General features: G+C 47.1%; 1 protein-coding gene across 1 annotated transcript in view; it reads right to left on the minus strand.

Moving 5' to 3' along the window:
* Positions 1 to 5,021, minus strand: part of SCAP (SREBF chaperone) — a 70,892-nt gene extending 65,871 nt beyond the window's left edge. Inside the window, exon 1 of the mRNA XM_040445189.1 lies at positions 4,924 to 5,021. The gene's annotated coding sequence lies outside the window, so the exon portion shown is untranslated. The remainder of the gene's footprint in view (positions 1 to 4,923) is intronic.
* Between the last annotated feature and the right edge of the window lie 3,451 nt (positions 5,022 to 8,472).

Here is an 8,472-nt window from a genome sequence, read left to right on the forward strand (position 1 = left end):
TGGGTACGTCATTTTGGGGAAGATCATGAGAGCAGGGAGCTACTAAAGATTGTTGAAGAGGACCATGATTGGAGACTTTGAGTAATAGTGCAATCTTCTGAAAGGTGCAATCCCAACCCACAGCCAAACACAGCAAGCTGCTCAAAGTTGAAAGTTACTGGGAAACATAAAAATAAATGAAATTTTAAGTTTAAAAAAACAAAAATGGGGGTCCCTGGGTGGCTCAGTCGGTTAAGTGTGTGACCTAAGCTCAGGTCATGATCTCGCACTCTATAGTTGGAGCCCCACATTGGGCTCTGTGCTGACAGCTCAGATCCTGGAGCCTGCTTCGGATTGTGTGTCTCCCTTGTTCTCTGCCCCTCCCCTGCTCATGCACGCACTCTCTCTCAAAAATAAACATTTAAAAAATGTTTTAAATGCTGTAGAATAGGGGCGCCTGGGTGGCTCAGTCGGTTGAGCGGCCGACTTTGGCTCAGGTCATGATCTCGCAGTCCGTGAGTTCGAGCCCCATGTCGGGCTCTGTGCTGACAGCTCAGAGCCTGGAGCCTGTTTCGGATTCTTTGTCTCCCTCTCTCTGACCCTCCCCTGTTCATGCTCTGTCTCTCCCTGTCTCAAAAATAAAACGTTAAAAAAAAATTTTTTTTAAATAAATGCTGTAGAATAGTGTTTTACATAAAATCATGTTTATGCAATAAAAATGGATACAAGACAGTATGATCTCATTATAGAGAAAGAACACGCGAGAACAAGAAAATGAGCAAGAATAAAGCCTGCCACTGGAATTATAGAAAAAAAAAAAACCTGTGCACATGCACACCTGCCTATTAACTGTTCTTCAACAGACAACTTGTATTTTTTAAACATCTCTAACCCCGCAACAAATTTAGAAATATAGGATTGCAGTAAAAAATAAAAATAGCAATATAATGAGAATGAAATTCTCAACTGAGAATTGAGAATTATGACATCATCTAAAAATAATGAGAAAACTGGCTAAGAACAAGAGCCAGTTATGTACTTGGCAAAACTATAGTATACGACTAACGCTGATGGGATTCAGTGTGAAACACGTAAGTACTGGCATCATGCTCTGGTTTTAGGTGCACTGTATGGAGCCATAGTTCTCAAAGTATAGTTCCCTAGACCAGCAGCAGCACCTGGTAACTTGTTTGAAATTCAAATTCCAAGGCCTAGCTCTAAACTACAGAGTCAGGGACTGTAGTGAAGTGAAAACCAGCCCTCCAGGTGATTCTGATTCACACTAAAGTAAGAACTGCTGGTATGAATCATGTCCCACCTGGATTAAAAATAAATAAATAAAAAGCTTGTCTAGCCAAAGAAATACAGTTTTTGCTCAAACCCCTTTCTGTTATTTTAAACTGAACTCCTAAACATGCACTAATCTATTCAACTGTGAAATAAGCTGGAAGTAACTTACATATATTTTTTAAATTAGAATTCTGGAATTTCTTGTTTTAATATAATGCACCAATCACTGCAGAGGAGTGACCTGAAGAAAATCAAATCTAGTTTGTAAAAAGTGGTAAGGAATCAACGTATCTGGAATTTCAATATATCTAACTATCATCTAAAATTTGCAAATACTCTGAAGTTGCTTAACAGCTATGACTATTACAACTGCCACATTCATGTTAACTGATTGTTTTAGTGTCTCACTTCTGACATTAGCAGGTTTAAAATAGAAGAGATTCAACAAAATTTTAATTTCTAAAGGGCTATCTCAGTTACTATAGCTTCAAACTTAAAACTGCTGCTATATTTGAGACAAAGACCATTAAAATAACCATATCCTCTTTCACAAAATTGTAACTGCAACTTTTAAAATAATTTATAATTGGTTATTAATATGAAATACCATTCTCCCTCTTTATGTGGAATCACACTGAACTTCATTAAACTTCCAACTCAGGAACAAATGATTAGCACAACACCTTACATATTTGATACAAATGCTAAATATCAAATCAGAGGTTTCCAAATGTTTTTGATTATGAAACCCCAACAAGAATTTGAGTAAACATCCCAATATATATATATTAGTACATGTTATATGTATATACTACTATATAGTGTACATCATAAAATAACCTAATAAAAATTAAGTAAAGCTAAAATAAACATGAAAGTCAGTTTTGATTTTTTTTTTTCCTGAGACCCATGTGCACCTTTGATGCATGCACTCCCCATCTTTGGACTCCACTGCAAAACTCATGTGTATGGGCCAGCAACCCTGCAAGCGTTCTCTGGCAGTGCCCCTGACCACTCAAGAGGAAGCTGTCAAATGCAGGGCCGAACTGCAGTCTACTTCCTGCTGAGTTCCACATCTGACACTTGGGTCTGTGATGCTGGCTTCTACCCTTCACCCCATCACCTTCTTCTGCTACCTCTCACCTGCCAACGGGCAACGGAGGAGACTGTGAAGCCAGCAGGCGCAAGAAGAACATAAAAGTACAGACTGTCGTCAAGCAAGCCTAGGTTTGCAGAGCCTGGGCTCTGCCTCTAACTCAGCAGGTGACCCGGGGCCAGGCAGATAACATCTGTAAAACTCATCATTAAAGGGGGTGATAACAGTATCATCTCCCCCGGTTACTACGATGATTAAGTGAGATAAGCTATTATTAGAGCACCTAACACAGTATCTAGACAGTACACACGTTCAATAAATATTTCACTCAAAATTACTACTTCAGGCAGGGGGAAAAAAAAAACACGTCACCTGGACTTTGTTTCATCAGCCAACTCAGGAAGGGAGCAAGTTACAGTGGAAGTAGCTCAAGTAGCAGGGTCTGGCAGATCTGAAGGCCTGATCCACCACTTACAAGCTGGGTGACCCTGGAAATCCACTTTCTCTACGAGAGGCAACCTTCTCATCTGCTCAAATGGAAGTGATGACATAAACCGTATACAAAGTACCCGTCAGAGCCAATATAACTAACCCTGGCGACAGCAAATGGCTACCAATGGTGAGGTTAAACAAACAGCACAGAAACCTAAGTGTCATTCCACGGTCCTTAAGACACATCCATGTGCATGGCTAGATACTAAGAGAGTAAGCATCTCTAAAGTCTGCCGCCAAACATTAATAAATGCACGAGTACTGAACCCCACAGGCATGGTTTGCTTCCCAACTGGACAGTTTACTTGCTCAGGCAACTCATAATGACCCCAGGCAACTCATAGTCTTTCTGCCCGCTAGGAGTAGACTTTTTATCCACCCCACAACCGTAAACTAGTCTAGATTGCTGGGACGGTGAGGGGGAGGGGGAGGATACCAATGATTATAAAGCACATGGGGACCTCAGGAAGACATGCTGCTTTTGCACAACACCAAAAAAAGAGACAGAGAGAGAGAGAGAGACAGAGAAAGAGAGCTCTCAAACACCCAATTAGTTCATAATAAATGAGAAGTAATGCTTTCAATCTATGACCAAAAGAATGAATATTAAGATACATTTATATTTTGTTTTTTACATCATGTGCTTAGTGGGAATGCTCCAAATGTGTAAAAACACCTTAAAACCAAAACTATATTAACATTCACTTAGAAATATACAGGTCAGGGGCACCTGGGTGGCAGTTAAGCATCTGACGTCAGCTCAGGTCATGATCTGGCAGTTGGTGAGTTCGAGCCCTACATTGGGCTCTGTGCTGACAGCTCAGAGCCTGGAGCCTGTTTTAGATTCTGTGTCTCCCTCCCTCTCCCCCCCCCCCCCTTCACGTTCTCTCTCTCTCTCTCTCTCTCTCTCACTGTCTCGAAAATGAATAAATGTTCAAAAACAATATACAGATCAGATGGCAACTACTCTTGCGGTGAGCAAAACATAGGAAGTTCAATCACTGTTGTACATCTGAAAATAATGTAACATTGCAAGTCAACCATACCCCAAAAAATTTTTATCTTAAAATGTGGCACTGTAAAAAAAAAAAGGAAAAGAAATAGTTCATCATTTAAGCAGCATTCAGGAACACTAGGGTGTGTTCAGCACTAACCAGACATCCTTGACCCTAGCCTTCAATCTTAGCACGATATCCTGAGACAGCAGCACACCAATAAGCCACCATATAACCAAACTCCGCAAAAGGTCTGGTCGGATAAAAGAAACACAAATCTAACATCATTAAGTAAACCTTTCGTAGGTCTTTTTCACAAATATTATCACAAAATCCCCAAAGAGTGTAATCACGCAGCTCTGATTGTCACCACCAGAGGTGGGATAGCCAGAAGCCAGACCGAGAACTCCTCCCAGAACCCCCACAGGGACCCGCCGCCCCCTCCGGCCAACAGCATTTCCACCTGTACAACTTTCTGAGATTCAAACGGTCCAGGCTCCCTGCAACCGTGACATTATAATCCTGTACGATATACTAAGGTAATAATAAACACGAAGCAACACGGTAAACACAGGCAACGTGATTGAGCAAAGTTTGGGCTTTGGCAAAACATAAAACTAGAAGCCAAGCAAAACCCAGCAAAGAAGCTACGTGTTGCCTCAAAACCAGAGAGCCCAAAAGAGACAGGAGTGGACAGCATGCTCTCCCCCGCACTCTAGAAAACCCAGACAGCCCCAAAGCAGGTTCTAGAAGCGGCGGCTTCCCAGGACCGCGGGCCAGGGGCCGGCCGCAACGGCGAGACCCCCTCCCCCGGCAGTGGTCACGCGGGACCAGGGACTGGGTGGGGGCACGGGCGCGCGGGCGGGGGCGCGGCCCGGGTGGGGGTGGGGACGCGGCGGCCCGGCCCCCCTCTCCGGGCTGCGGTCTCCCGGCCCGCACGGCTGCTGGACAGCGCCCACGCCCGCGCGCCAGTGCCCTCGGCGGTCCCACCCCCGACTTCCCGGGACCGCGCGGCCGGAGGCCCGAGCCCGAGCCCGTGGACAGGCGCCGTGGGGACACGCGCGGCGGTACCTGTGGCGGCAGCAGCTCCCAGGCGGCGGTGGCGGCGGCGGCGGGGGCGGGGCGCGGCGTGCGCGCTCCCGGCCCGTGGTCCGGTGCGTGGTGCCCGCCCTCTCTATGCCGGCCGCCGGGCGCCCGCGCAGCTCTCCGCCCCTTCACCTCTCACCTCCTACCTTTCCCCTCCCGCCCTCACCGCCCTCCGCACGTGCTCCAGAGGCGCGCACATGCGTAGTCGAGCCCCGCCCGCGCCTCCCGCTTGCCCCCTGGCGGACGCCCGCCACAACACACAGAGGGAGGGAGAAGTGGCGGTCCTGGGCTGGGCGGGGCGGAGTGGGGCGGGGCGTGAAGATGGGGCAGGGCCCTGAGGACTGCACCAGGGCTTTTGACAGACAGCACCTTCCAGAGAATTTATCAAAAACGTGCACCAGATGCCTATGGCTGAAAGGAACAATCCAAATGACAGCCCTGCCTTACTTTAAAGCTAGGTTCTCTTTTCTGCTTATTATGGATCTTTGATAAGAAATACAATTGCTGAGAAGTCTGTTTTGCTTGCTGTTTGCTACGAGCATTGTGAGGCCTTTCCTGAATGTAACCCGCCGTGTAGTTGAATGGGTTGTAAACCTTCCTAAATGTAGTCTGATAGGTAATGGAATGAGTAACTGTACATAAACTAACCGGCATTTCTCGCTTCTGTAAACCTGCTTGCTTAGCACATTCCCCACCTACCCTACCCTCTTCCCCCTTCCCCCTTTTTCCTCCCGCCACAAGTAATGGACAAAGCCTTCCCGCCAAAGGACAGACAAAGGACGCCCAATCAGAGAACAACAAATGTCCTTACTTTATTTTTTTTTTCAACGTTTATTTATTTTTGGGACAGAGAGAGACAGAGCATGAACGGGGGAGGGGCAGAGAGAGAGGGAGACACAGAATTGGAAACAGGCTGCAGGCTCTGAGCCATCAGCCCAGAGCCTGACGCGGGGCTCGAACTCCCGGACCGCGAGATCGTGACCTGGCTGAAGTCGGACGCTTAACCGACTGTGCCACCCAGGCACCCCCAAATGTCCTTACTTTAAAATCAACTAATCAGGCCCCTCATAATTTGAAACCTCCCCTGTGCTATTTGTCTCTGTCTATAAAAACGCTGTACCAACCCTGATCGAGGCCTCTTGCGTCACCGGCGATGAGTGCGCAGAGGACCAGGTTCGAACCTGCAATAAACGACCCTTGCCGCTTGGCTTTGACTTACGACTCTGGTGGACTTTTGTGGGAGGTTTCGGAACTTCGGGCATTACATGGCCCCGTTTGGAACAGCGATAAATTAAAAACAACCATGCAGATGCACAACAAATACATATGGCTGGAATAACTTCTGTCCATAAAACAGATTTCCCTACAGCCTTTTTAAAGGATAAGTTTTATGAATATTTTACTGATGTTGAAACCTGTTCTTGAAAGATGGTTCAAAATGAGCTGTACAGTACGATCTCATTTTTGTGAAAAGTCATCCACAGAGAAGGAAGGCTCTGGGTGCTGCTGATGTGTGGTGGGCAGATATGATTGAGTGGCGGGCAGGTTTAGGGTGCTGGGCTTTTCTATCCACCGAGGGGCACTTAACCATTCATTTTACACATACTGTGTGTCTTTGTTGGAACCGCACATCTGCGTCCACTGAGTTTTTTACTATGTGCCGGGTGCTGAGCTGAGCATTCATCTGAGCGTCCCAAAAGCCCTTACGTAGGGCTCCTTACTGGGTCTCACACAAGCGGAACAGGAGGGGCCTTCGCCCGCGCTGGGGACACAGCCCAGCGCTGACCATCCCGGGATGCTGCGTGCTGCGACTGCCCGGGGCCCACGCGCAGGCACCGCCTTCGCCCTTGAGTGCCAGGGGTCGGCCCCGCCCCCACCCTGCTGCCCTAGGCATGCTCAGCTCAGCCGCACCCACCCCGGGGCGGATCCTGATCCAGCCCTCAGGAGCGGATGGGACAATGCAAGATGGGACTCCAGCCCCTAGCCCCTCCTAAGCCTTCTTCAAAGAGTCATACTCCTCCCTCACGCCCATTCATTTCCACTGGACTCTGGACCGCCTCTCCAAGGCCGCCTAAGGCTTGCCTCCCTCCCTGCCCCACCACACTATTGTCACAGGGAAATTAAACAATAGTGAGGACAAGTGGCCTAGGCCCAAAGTGACCTTGAAGATTTTGCCCTGTATTCAGGATTAGTTTCTGGCTTTAGATGGGAATTTTTATTCTATGAAGAATTTGTTTTTGGTTTTATTTTTATGTGTTTTTTTTATTACGTGAAGGTCCCTTACTGGTACTGTTTCCACGAGTGGCCGAGACCAGGGGGAAAGGGATAGGGAAACACACGTCTTGCTTGTTTTTAAATTAGAGAGAGAGGAGGGCACCTGGGTAGCTCAGTTGGTTGAGCACCTGACTTTGGCTCAGGGCATGATCTCACACTTCGTGAAGACAAGCCCCACATGGGCTCACTGCTATCACTGCAGAGCTGGCTTCAGATCATCTGTCCCTCTCTCTCTCTGCCCCTCCCCCCTCATGCTCTCAAAAATAAATGATAAAAAACAATTTAAAAACAAATAAATTAGAGGCCACAATGGGCAGCAGCGTGGAGAGCCTTACCTACATCCCTCATCCATTCTCACATCACTCTCTACACATCTGGCCCTTGAAATGCCATCTTCTGGCCCCTCAGAAACCTTGAGCAAGAGGGATCCCACTTATCCTTCAGCTGTTCCTTCTCTCTCTCCACTGTCTCATTCCTTTTGGCAAAAATAAAGTCTATCCAGTTTATTTTTAGTTTTCTTGGTGAAGCTACTGTGACCCTGCATGACTCAGTCCCAATCCTTTCCTTTTACTGCCAAGTTTCTACAAAGAATGTGGTTCCAAACTTGCCTTACAGCAGAATCACCTGGGGAATATTTAAAGTTAAATCTGTCTTCCTGAGCCCTATCCTAGGCACACTGGATCAGAGTCCACTCCAGAGAGGGGGAGGAGCCTGCCTTTTCACAACCCCCATTATAGACTTAGACTGTCTTTTGGGAAGTGCTGTCACCCCCCCACCCTTCTTCACCAACCCCTCCCCACCCAAACACTCCACCAAACCTGTGTCTGCAGGGGACTGACTCTCAGCAAGGTCTGGACACTGCCTCCAAAAACAAGAGCCTCCAAAACGGATGAGCACTTAGCTAAGCGTCTATGTACCTTGCAGCACCCACTGCTGAGAGTCCTTCATGGCTGGGAGCTGAGGTTCTTGGGCTCCTGGTGAAGCTGCTCCCTAGGAGTGGAATGCAGTGGTCATGATTTTTGGGCTCCTCCAACATTTTATTATGAAAACAGAAAAGTTGAAAGGACCACACAGTTAACAACTATATACCCTAGCGCTGTTAATGTTTTGCTTAGTATCTCATACCTATCAAACACACACACACACACACACACACACACCCCAAAACTTCTCTTCCTTTATCCACCCAACAATCCATTCAATTTGTTATGCATTTCCAGGTAAGTTGCAGATTCAACTTCAGCTTTTTTCTTTTTTAAT

The sequence above is a fragment of the Herpailurus yagouaroundi genome, unplaced genomic scaffold, assembly GCF_014898765.1.
Source record: "Herpailurus yagouaroundi ecotype Mexico unplaced genomic scaffold, PumYag 193, whole genome shotgun sequence".
Classification (NCBI taxonomy): Eukaryota; Metazoa; Chordata; class Mammalia; order Carnivora; family Felidae; genus Herpailurus; species Herpailurus yagouaroundi.